Consider the following 12,937-nt stretch of genomic DNA (forward strand, 5'->3'; position numbering starts at 1 on the left):
TACATCCTGTGTTATTTTATGTAGGTTACAAGTATTTGCATTCCACTAGCACATCACATATGGGTTTACGACATTCCTCCCTGTCTTCAAAGTACATTTTTCTTACACCTCTTTGGTCAACCGATAATGACTGTTGAGAAGGCACTTTTACAAAGACTCAGTCAGAGAATACTGAAACAATTATGTCAATCGAATAGATTAGCTTTACGTGTAGGAGATGTTGCAGATATTAATATTGTACAGTCTGAAGTGACTGGAAGCATAAGAACTGACTCCTTTTGGAAGAAAACATTGTTCAGGCCCATAAAAATATTATTCAAACTTTTACTGGGAGAACTCTTCAAAACAAAACAAAACATAAGCATCAAAGATACTCCCCCAAAATCCATACAATATCTTGTTCTGTCCAGCACAGGCTCAGCATCTTAGAAAACAGACCTAGAATCAGAGGTCTCTCTCTCTATCAGCATCCATTTCCCTGGAACTTCATTTACATCTTCTGTTCCCTGTGGTGTTCAGAGAAGATGGCTCACCTTTTCCAGTGGACGGCATTGTGGCTAGGCATCCAGGACCCAACAGTGATCCAGCACGGGGGCAGAGATGGACTCCCCTTCCTCGTGTCGCCGTGGCTGTGTCACCAGCGCTAGCATGGTCCCGCTGACCAATCAGCACTGGTATCGGGTGTTGCCACAGACGATTTAACCACAGTGTGGCCAGGGGCCTCCCTCTCTCGCCTCATTTTGTTGGATTTAACAGCCACCACCCTTTCAAGATGGTGAATTAGCAACTCAATACCTTTGTCATCTGATCTAAGGTTACAACAGTTTAGAGTAACAGAAAACAATCTGCAGGTAAAATAACATTAGCTAGTGACAGTTCAGGGTCCTTTAGAAACCCACCTTGTGGTGGGACGGGACCCAATGTTAGTAATAGAATTTCCCCATAATAATAATAATAATAATTTATTATTTATACCCCACCCATCTGGCTGGGCCTCCCCAGCCACTCTGGGCGGCTTCCATAAAAACCAAAAATACAGTAAAATATCACACGTTAAAAACTTCCCTGAACAGGGCTGCCTTAAGATGTCTTCTGAATGTCAGGTAGTTGTTTATCACTTTGACATCTGCTGGAAGGGCGTTCCACAGGGCGGGCGCCACTACCGAGAAGGCCCTCTGCCTGGTTCCCTGTAGCTTTGCTTCTCGCAATGAGGGAACCGCCAGAAGGCCCTCAGCGCTGGACCTCAGTGTCCGGGCAGAATGATGGCGGTGGAGACGCTCCTTCAGATATACTGGACCGAGGCCGTTTAGGGCTTTGAAGGTCAACACCAACACTTTAAATTGTGCTCGGAAACGTACTGGGAGCCAATGTAGGTCTTTCAAGACTGGTGTTATATGGTCTCGGCGGCCGCCCCCAGTCACCAGTCTAGCTGCCGCATTCTGGATTAGTTGTAGTTTCCGAGTCACCTTCAAAGGTAGCCCCACGTAGAGTGCATTGCAGTAGTCCAAGCGGGAGATAACAAGAGCATGCACCACTCTGGCGAGACAGTCCACAGGCAGATAGGGTCTCAGCCTACGTACCAGATGGAGCTGGTAAACAGCTGCCCTGGACACAGATTTGACCTGTACCTCCATGGACAGCTGTGAGTCCAAAATGACTCCCAGGCTGCGCACCTGGTCCTTCAGGGGCACAGTTACCCCATTCAGGACCAGGGAATCCTCCACACCTGCCCGCCTCCTGTCCCCCCAAAACAGTACTTCTGTCTTGTCAGGATTCAACCTCAATCTGTTAGCCGCCATCCATCCTCCAACCTCCTCCAGACACTCACGCAGGACCTTCACCGCCTTCACTGGTTCTGATTTAAAAGAGAGGTAGAGCTGGGTATCATCCGCATACTGATGAACACCCAGCCCAAACCTCCTGATGATCTCTCCCAGCGGCTGCATGTAAATGTTGAAAAGCATGGGGGAGAGGACAGAACCCTGAGGCACCCCACAAGTGAGAGCCCAGGGGTCTGAACACTCATCCCCCCCCCACCACTTTCTGAACACGGCCCAGGAGGAAGGAGCGGAACCACTGTATGACAGTGCCCCCAGCTCCCAGCCCCTCAAGACGGTCCAGAAGGATGCTATGGTCGATGGTATCAAACGCCGCTGAGAGATCCAGCAGAACTAGGAAACAGCTCTCACTTTGTCCCTAGCCCGCCGGAGACCATCAACCAGTGCGACCAAGGCAGTTTCAGTCCCATGATGAGGCCTGAATCCCAACTGGAAGGGATCCATGTTAAGTCTTCAGCAGTACACACACATTTTCCATTTCTGTGTCAATTACATCATACTTAACAGGGGAGAGTGGCTTGGATTCAGGTTTGCATGATCTGAGATGTAGTGAAAATCTGGAACTGGAGGCAACATAGATATGGTTCCCAGGCAGTCACACATGTAAGCACTTAACAGGATGTTTTCCACCTTTGCCTCAGGCAACATGTTTTTGACCAGCCCTCAAACCTTTGTGAGGGTCTCCTTAGCTACTATTTCAGAAGCTGTGATTCCCCTCAGGAGCATGCCCAAAAGGACACTTTTGTCATTGTGATGCCAAGCAAAGACTTACCTGTTTGCCAAGGCTCCCCCCCCCCCAGTAAATTAGGTCTAGATGTTTATGGAAAACCTGTATTTATGTTTGGGCATTCCCAACTGAGCGTTTGCTAGCATTGGTCCATATTTTGATATCTTTAGATGGTGCTATTTTTGTCCTACGTCAACGTTTTGATTATTCTTATTTTCAATTGCTTTGAGAAGTAGCAGCCTAGGAATTGATTAAATACCGTAAATAAATATAAAGGAGGAAGCAGAGTTGACCTGCTTAGCTTCAACAAAGTGGGTCTGTGCCTTCAGACCATAATCTGCACGATCATCTTCAATGTAGGAGCCCGTGTGTGAACAAGTGCTCCCATGTCACTTTCCACACAGTTGGGTGGGATATCTGATTGTGCTGGTGTCCCAGTATTCACACATAGGCTTCTACATTGCACACAACCACACTAGTGTGTGACAGTCAAAAGATGGAGCATCAGCACACCTGAAGCCTTGTGTCAGGGCTCCACATCACTGAAGGCAACTTCAGGCTTTTGCTTTTTGAACTGTGTAAGGTGGAAAGAGGGAACTTATATTCTGCATTGTGAGATGGGGAAATTCTAAATTAATAATAATAATAATAATAATAATAATAATAATAATAATAATAATAATTTATTATTTATACCCCACCCATCTGGCTGAGTTTCCCCAGCCACTCTGGGCGGCTCCCAATCAAATGTTAAAAACAGTACAGCATTAAATATTAAAAACTTCCCTGAACAGGGCTGCCTTCAGATGTCTTTTAAAGATAGGATAGCTGCTTATTTCCTTTACATCTGAAGGGAGGGTGTTCCACAGGGTGGGCGCCACTACCGAGAAGGCCCTCTGTCTGGTTCCCTGTAACCTCACTTCTCGCAATGAGGGAACCGCCAGAAGGCCCTTGGAGCTGGACCTCAGTGTCCGGGCTGGACACTGATTCTAAATACATCCTAAATATACATTCCAGGGAGATGTGCAAGCTCTTCCTTGTGTAATGTGCAGAAACACAAAATTCAGAACTAGAAATCACCCATACACCCTCTTTTATTGTTTGCGGGTCCATGAGCGCACCCTGTCCTTGGGGCCCTTCCCCCCCCTTCAAAGGAAGAGACCAGACAACAAGGTATGGGTTCGAATTGGCCACAACTTTATTGAATTCAGATTTCAGATGTAGGCAACCTGGCCTTGGCCTTGGAAGGTATCCCTCTTAACCCCACGGGGTGGGCCAAGCCTGCAGTTTCCTGGTGGGTGGCACCTGGCCAGGTGTCTCCGCTTGGGCCCACAAACTCCACCCACCTGCTGGGAAGGGGTGAGCAGGTATTCATTCTCTCAGAACATATAACACCAACCTTAGTCCCATGATATTTTGTTCCACAGGACCGAATACTTTAGGTAGAACATCAGGAATTCCACTTTCAAATTAGACTTTTCTGCAGTAAGAATCATAGAACTGTTGAGTTGGAAGGGACCCCAATGGTCATCTAGTCCAACCCCCTGCAACGAAGGAATCTTTTGCCGTATGTGAGGTGCGAAACCTGAGAATAAGAGTCTATTGCTCTACCAACTGAGCTACAGTGGTACCTCAGGTTAAGTACTTAATTCGTTCTGGAGATCCGTACTTAACCTGAAACTGTTCTTAACCTGAAGCACCACTTTAGCTAATGGGGCCTCCTGCTGCTGCCACGCCGTCGAAGCATGATTTCTGTTCTCATCCTGAAGCAAAGTTCTTAACCTGAAGCACTATTTCTGGGTTAGCAGAGTGTGTAACCTAAAACATATGTAACCTGAAGCATATGTAACCCAAGGTACCACTGTTTATTATCTCCAGGCTCAGAAGTACTTTAACCAAGGTGACCTCACACACACACACACACACAAAATCACCACAGGGAAATTTTATTATATTTTTTCCTGAATATAACGTGAGCAAGCCCCAAAATCCATGTCACATAATATTAGCACCAAGCACACTAAATATTATGTCAGCCAGCACACGAAGTTGCTGTCATGTCACCCAGGCTAATGTCATTTACTGTCCGTTCCTTTGGCAGAAGATGGAATGCAATGTGACACTGGGGATTCTGCACATAGAAAGCTGTTTGTCCATGCAGCCCAGTATTGTCAATTCTAATTGGAAGTGGCTCTCCAGGGTCTTGGGCAAAGGGTATTTCCCCATCACATGCTACCTGATATTTTTCTTCTTCTTTTTAACTGGCGATGGCAGGGACTGAACCTGGGACCTCTGGTACAGAATGCAAACACTCTGCAACTAAGCTGTGGTCCCTTCCAAAGCTATAGTCCTCTCAATATGCTCCACAATATAGTACCAACCAAGTTAAGCAGTGAGTTGGTGTAGCTTAAAGGAGAAACGTTTTCCACCTTAAACACCTTGGTACAAAGCCATAATATCTAATACCAGCCATCAGCACCCAGTCTAAACCACTGAGCCTCTTGGGCTTGCCAATCAGAAGGTTGGCGGTTCGAATCCCCATGACGGGGTGAGCTCCCATTGCTCTGTCCCAGCTCCTGCCAACCTAGCAGTTTGAAAGCACGCCAGTGCAAGTAGATAAATAGGTACCTCTGCAATGGGAAGGTAAATGGCATTTCTGTCTGCTCTGGCTTCCGTCACGGTGTCCCGTTGTGCCAGAAGCAGTTTAGTTCTGCTGGCCATATGACCCAGAAAGCTGTCTGTGGACAAACGCCAGCTCCCTCAGTCTGAAAAGCGAGATGAGCGCCGCAACCCCATAGTCACATTTGACTGGACTTAACCATCCAGGGGTCCTTTACCTTACCTTTACCTATAACCCCTGGAGTGTGCAGAATTTCATACAAAAACACTCTAGCTATAACAGACAATAACAGCAACCCCAGTGCAAGATATTTGCACATGTCCTTCTAGTCAGGCAACAACAAGGTGATAGGCACCATTAGTCATATTCAGACTAGACCAACTGAAATCAACAGAGACAATTACCTTAAGTCCATTGATTTTCATGGGTTTACTCCAAGTAGGACTAGCATTGGATTCCACTCATGGAATTTCAGTAACTGATACATTGCTTCCTTATTCATGGTTGTTATCTGATTCATTACTAAAGTTCTTGTTATATCTGAAACTTTCCAAAGTTTCATTTCTGGGTATGATGCCATAACAACTTTCTTAGTCTCCTGGAGCTGTGTTGCTCAGCTGAACAAACATTAAGGGAGCTTATGATGCAGAAAATATAAAGGACATGGCAGGCTTTGCTTCATCTGTAATTTCCTGAATTTATTGGAGGTCTCTAAGAGCTCAGTAAATTAACAGCATATTACTCTGCAAATGGCTCCTTTGAAATGATGACAGCTGTCGCTGGATTTATGGCCTCCTTTTATAAACTTACTTTAAGCAGCTCATATTATTAAGCAGGCACCTTGACTATGCAAACAAACCAAAGCTGAACTGGAACCTACCGCGAAAGCCTGGACAATTTGTGACAGACTGAAGCAAATTGGAGACTGCCTCATCTCTCTGCTCCTGTAGCATGGCAAGTGACAGGCAAGTTGACATAACCTAGATTTAGCATTAGGCACAGGCGATGACCATCAGGAATGGTCCTACACTGAAGCAGAATACTAGTGGCAGATACCAGGGGCAGAAAGCAGCAGGTTGCTTCATTATGCACTCACCTCCTGAAATTTCATGTGCTCACCTAACTTTTCACAAGCTTTGCAGCAATGTGGAAAATTAGGATCTGGGTAAGTGACAAAACAACCACATAGCCACTTTACCTCACATTCAAAGGAGGGTGGGAGCACTGGCGGAGGAAAGGGGGGGCGGGAGGAGTGTACCACTCCCAGTACCATCAGGGAGGGGGGTACCATCGTGGCCGTCCCCCAGACATGTGCCACGCACCCCCCCACCATGCCGGGCGCCATGCCTTCACGAGCGGCGTGCCACACCACGCTGGCATTGTGCCACACACCCCTGGGCAGGCCCCATGCCCCCGCCTGTTCTCCGCCCCCGGTGTCAGAGCATGCAGCTTCGCCACAGGGAGGGAGACACATCCACTTTTTTAGATAACGTTCAGGACCCTCCAGACTGTTTTTTTTTGGGGGGGTGAGTGTGTTCTGCAAGTCTGCTCACCCCTTTAGTTGTGGCAGCATTGCAGGACAGCAGAGGCTCCACTGGGGCCCCGATGAGGAAACCATGATTTTGGTTCCCTTCCTGATAGGAGGCTGGGGCATAAGCCCCTACCGCCTATCAGGAGCAGGATTCTAGCCTACATCCTGCTTTGACGAATGGGGATGCAGGCTGGGACTTGGGCTGTGCCAGGGGGTGGAGCCCATGGAGTGGGAAGGCTTTCCTCGGGTCGGCCCCCTGGTCATTTAAGCAGCCTGCTCCAGGGGCACTGCCTGCTTGTCCCTTTGTGGGTTTTTCCACCCCACCCCCTCGGTTTAAGCTGATAGTGAAGGACTTTGCTGTGGCTATGGTGGTCACTGTTCTTTATGGGGGTGGGGTAGGAATTTCTCCACCGGGCAAATTGGCTGTGACCTGGTGGTTTTTGCCTACCTCATAGCAATTGTCACAACTGGGTTGGGCATTTGGGCAATTCTTTGACTTGGATGGAGGGGGGGTTGTAGTCTCTGCCTGCCCCTCCAAACTCTGGGGTATCTCGTTAAAGGGATCCGATCCGGGGGGAGTGGCCATGTCCGAGTGCCCAGGTGGGGCCAGGGCTGAAGGCACTCTCCCAAATGCTGGTCCCTGTGGGGGTCACCCTATTTGATGTAAGTCTTAGGAACCCCCACCTGGATTGACCACACGTCACTTCCAGCGGGCAGGCCAGAAGTGCAGTGGTACCTCGGGCTAAGTACTTAATTCGTTCTGGAGGTCCGTTCTTAACCTGAAACTGCTCTTAACCTGAGGTACCACTTTAGCTAATGGGGCCTCCTGCTGCCGCCACGCTGCCGGAGCACAATTTCTGTTCTCATCCTGAAGCAAAGTTCTTAACCCGAGGTACTATTTCTGGGTTAGCGGAGTCTGTAACCTGAAGCGTATGTAGCCTGAAGCGTATGTAACATGAGGTACCACTGTATTTCAATTGCCCCATGTCCAAGCCAAATCTCTTTCATCTGTATTCAATAAAGCTGTGGCCTGTTTTGATCCAAACCAGTCTTATTGGTCTCTTATGTATCTGCATTGGAGACTGGGGAGCACAACCCCTGGACCTGCAACAGGTCATTGACAAAATAAAAGAGCATTTGCGGTGGATTTATACTGGAGTTTCCACACACCCAAGGACCAAGGAGGGCTAACCAGCCCCCGGTGTGGGGTGTCAGGGGCGGGGAAAACCACAGCTGCAGTGGCGCGATGGCTTCTTGTCACCCCCCCCCCTCAGAGATGGCACCCAATGTGAACCGCCCCCTTCCTCCACCACTGAACACACCATGTTGCCCTTGTTAGTTACTCTGTGATATTTCACCAATGTTACCACATTAAAGGTAAAGGTAAAGGTAAAGGAACCCCTGACCATTAGGTCCAGTCATGGCCGACTGTGGTTGCGGCGCTCATCTCGCTTTAGTGGCCAAGGGATCCGGCGTACAGCTTCCGGGTCATGTGGCCAGCATGACTAAGCCGCTTCTGGCGAACCAGAGCAGCGCACGGAAACACCGTTTACCTTCCTGCCACATTACTGCCATCCAAAGGGGTCCTCTTGCACTGTAGAACAACAGAAACCGAACAATCTCCCCACTCAGAACATTTTGTACTGTAAAAAGGTACAGGAATTTAGCAGGGATCTATGGGACATGCACTAATTGAAAATGAACCAGTACGTCCACCCCAAAACAGTACTGAAAGTGGGATTGCATTTCGCTGCTCCAACATAATCATGAGCACAAATAATCCTGAGTCCACAAGGTAAAGAGCAACTCAAACTGTTTGTGCAAGACAGCCAGTAGTACCTAGACACACACACAAATGTTGCTGACGTGTTGCCATTTTTGGAATCATAACGAGACCAACCTGTAAGCTAAATGCCTGGGCCTCTGAACAAGATACAAGCAGCATGTGGTAACAGCTGAAAGATTTGCTGACAGTTTGATTAAGGAGGGTAACCATTTTCAGCCCACAGAAAATGTACATGGGGAAAGAAAAGCGATATGATAACATTTCAGAACAAAAACACATTGCTATGGCAACTCCGTGTTTTCCCTGGGGGCTCTTTCTTCTAAGAAATGTTATAAGTGCACACTGGTAAATTGCAGGGTCTCTGTGCATACTTTGTCAGGAAGAGAAATGAATATTAATAAGGATTCACACAGAAAGGCAGCTTTGCAAATAAGCTTTGCCCAAAGATGTGGGCGGCTTTAAAATTGCTGCCTAATTTTCTGAAACAAACATGGGCAGAAATTTCTTTTTAAGGTTTCAAAAGACTCTGCCGTATTCCTCCGTAATCTTGTGGGCCGAAGTTAGTATTGCTAACTGTTCAGTATTTTCAGCATTCTTGCTTGCGTTGGGGTCAGGTATTTTGTCCCAGCAACTTGGAGCTATCTGTTTCATTTCCTGTTGACACCACACCCTTAACTAACAGAACCTGCCTCTTGATATACTCAGATTCAATCAGAAGCCTCAACCCTGAACCAACAAAGACGTAGTCAACTCTCACTGCTAACCCAGCCTTCCCTGACATGGTACCTTCCAGATGTTTTAGACAATTACGGCTCCAGCTAACATGGTAGGAGATGGTGGTAGTCCAAAATATTTTGAGTGCACCAAGTTAGGGAATGTCATACTCACAACCAGCACTGTTGTTTTTCTGGGGGGACGCATACTGTTAAGTTATGGGTGAACATATCAGACGACACAGCAGTTCTTCAAACAGCTCTTGTTTATTCACAAGCCAGAACTGAACTGAATAGTTCAGTCAGCCTGCTTATATACAGCTCCAGTACAACGTAACTGTAACAATTTTCTAAAACTACCCAATCACTGAACGTCACTTTCAATCCCTTATTTGCATAACTATCTACAGTACCCCCCTGCTGGCCCAAGATGAGAACTTCAGTACATAACACATACCCCTAAACATTTTGTGAATCTTTGTACTTTTGTCCATTTACTGCACCGTATTTTTCCGTGTATAACACGACCCCTATTTTGGAGGAATCAAATTTAAGAAAATGGGGGGAGATGGCCCAAAGTTGTCAAGCTTTTTGGGGGGAAGGGAATGCAAATGCTGGCAATCGCTCACATCACAGAAGCCAACAAGTGTCTGCCTGCTCACAAACAGCACCCGACAATCAAACGCCCAATTGCCACATCGCCAGCCAATCCGCAGCGGCACATGCCGCAGCAACCAATCACCCACCCAATTACCACAGCAACAGCCAATCCAAATCAGCCCTTGTCACAGCCACCAATCTCCCATCAAATCACCTCTGACAAGCTGCAGCTCACGGCTGCAACCAATCACCCGTCCCCCTCTTTGCACTATTCATGTATAAGACGACCCCCGATTTTAAGCATAATTTTAGAGTAAAAAAAACCTCATCTTATACATGGAAAAGTACGGTATTTATTTTCCCTGATTTGAACTATAAAATGGTGATAAAATGGTGATCTTGAGTCAAAATGAGAGTACCCCTAAACATTTAAAATAAAAAACGCACTTCTCACAACCCATCCTTGACTCTGTCCATTAGACTGGAGTTGTTGTTGTTTTTCTAATTCACAAGCTGCCATTGACCACCTCAGCTATAGTTCTTCAATGTTCTCCAGAGGTCTTCTGTTATGTGTCCTCTCCCAGTCATCAATGTTGAGTAGATTGACAAACCAGCCACAATATTTATATGGGTATATCTGTCTCTGCGAAGCAGTTCAAGTGTTTTCTGCTGAGCAATGCATTTTAATTTTTGCTGGTGCAGCAAATCAGTTGTGTTTTTCAAGTTTTCAATCTGCATTTCTCATGACAGGGTCATATGATCAGTATTATTTTCTGTGGCGGCCATAGTTTTCAGTTAGTCCCTAATGAGTTATGTCAGCCTATGCTGACACAGTTGTTTGCACAGGACCACGTTGTGATCGGTTTGCTCCAGATCGGGTTTTCCAACCTAAATGTCGCTCAGCATGAATTCACCAAAGCTAGTGTAGCCAGAAGCCACCATGAGCTGTCTAAAAACGGCAGCTCACATGGTTTACAAAACACTCAGTCATGTGAACAGTCATGTGTGAGAATCAGTTTCTGTTTACCAACACAAGAAAATGCATGGAAAAGGAGAGACAAAAAGGCCAGAGAGTTTATGCTCACTTTATATGTATTTTAAATTAATTGTTAATTGTAGAATTGTCAGTGTTGTTTTGCAGTAATATTGTACCCCATGATATATATATAATAATTTTTAGTTATTGATATAAACTGCTTATTTTCTGTCATCTGCTCTGAGCACAAATATTTGTGGGAAATTTGGCATAGAAATAAATTACTATGACTAAGTTGGTTATGCCTGGTGGTTGGTGACTTGGAGAGAGAAAGAGTGCAACCACAACTGAAAACGCATCAGACAAATAAGAGTGTATATTGATAAATGTGGGTGGGAATTGGATAGGAGTGACAGAGAAATTCTTCACTGACTTAGATAAAAATCAAATCCAGAGAAGAACTCAAGGCCATAATGAGCTTCACCTTTTTATTTTTTATTTTTATCTATCTATCTATCTATCTATCTATCTATCTATAACAGATCATAAAAGGGGAAGTGGGATAAGAGTAAAAGAACACAACACTGGTAAGATGATGATAAATTATTATTATTATTATTATTATTATTATTATTATTATTATTACCACCACACCCATCTGGCTGGGTTTCCCCAGCCGCTCTGGGCGGCTCCCAACAGAATATTAAAAACACAATAAAACATCAAACATTAAAAACTTCCCTAAAGATAACAAGAAGCAGAAAACAATGTTCACTTTTAAAGAAGTTCATTGTAAAGTGATGCCTTTTTGTGTGTAAATATATTGGTACAAACTAGTCCTTATGTGTTTCCTTTTTCAAGTCTGAATATATTTAATATTTTATATTCTCCAAGTTGGGGGTGCACAAGTTCCACGGACTTCGCTTCTCCCTCTCATCCCCACCATGACTGAAGCCAGCAAAATGCATTAAAAAGCTGCATGAGAACATAGCCTTGGAGCAAAATGCAGAAAGGCATGGCAAACGTTTTGTTTTAATTAGGAGAGAACTGAAGGCAAAGTATAATATATACAGTAAAGGGGGGGAGCTTTGTTAATACAGCTGCGGTTATTGAGAAATCAGTGTTTGAACAGAAGTTGCGTTTATTCAGATGCATATATTTCAACAACAGTAATAACAGACTTTCATTTAAATACTCTCCACATTACTTAGGTAAACAGGCTGTGCAGCTGGTCTCTTATTTGTGCTGCATGGGATTAAATTTCAGTAAATCCCGCAAACAGCATTAGGCCCTGGAAGCTTTACAATCATACTAATAGCAAAATGATTATCTTCTGCGTTGCTGGGGTTCACATCTCTTCCTTCCCTCCCATCAACATATTAAATACGTTTTATTGTGCAACACGGTAAATATAATGAACAGCTGGATCAAGCATACCCACCACAGACTTCCTAGATGTGTGTTTTTTTCAGTGTTTTGTGTGTGGCGCATCCCAGATTAATGCTGCGTGCATGTGTGTTTGTGTGGTGTGTTGGTGCTCCTGCTGGCAATCTCACTTCCCTGTGTGTGTCACTGATGTTTTGTGAAATGGGATGGGCAGTGACCATCTGTTACCTGGGCTCAGCATCAGAAAGAAATACTGTGGATGGACAGACTTGAGTCCTGTCCTTTTCCCTTTTCTCTCTTTTCTTTACAGATAATTCGGTAACAGTGCCCTAGAGATGTGGACCAATGAACTGGTAACAGACTGACAAGTCCTCAGAGATACTGAAAAAAAGAAAGCGCTTGAGGGGAACCACTGCCCCTGAAAAATTGGAGTATCTAGAGAAGTGGTTCCCAACCTTTTTTTGGCCATGCCCCACCTAAGCATCTCTAGAATCCTGATGCCCACACCACCACCCCGTGACATATAATTCTTATTATTCAAAAGGTGAACAACTCTTCACGTGAAGCAAGCCTAAAAGGCTGTTGTTGTTGTTGTTGCTCAGTCATTTAGTCATGTCCAACTCTTCGTGACCCCATGGACCAGAGCACACTAGGCACTCCTGTCTTCCACTGCCAGGAGTGCCTGGCGTGCTCTGGTCCATGGGGCTCACAAAAGGCCATTAACGATCTAATTATTAATTATTAACGATGTCAATCAACA

General features: G+C 45.5%; 1 long non-coding RNA gene across 1 annotated transcript; it reads left to right on the plus strand.

Annotated features, from left to right (window-relative positions):
* The first annotated feature begins 729 nt into the window (after positions 1-729).
* On the plus strand, positions 730-12,643 carry LOC310688546. The gene is made up of 3 exons (XR_014517027.1): positions 730-851; positions 11,334-11,378; positions 12,488-12,643. It is a non-coding gene; the product is annotated as an uncharacterized lncRNA (long non-coding RNA).
* Positions 12,644-12,937: the final 294 nt, after the last annotated feature.

This window comes from Podarcis liolepis (genome assembly GCF_965112155.1).
Source record: "Podarcis liolepis genome assembly, chromosome: 11".
Classification (NCBI taxonomy): domain Eukaryota; kingdom Metazoa; phylum Chordata; class Lepidosauria; order Squamata; family Lacertidae; genus Podarcis; species Podarcis liolepis.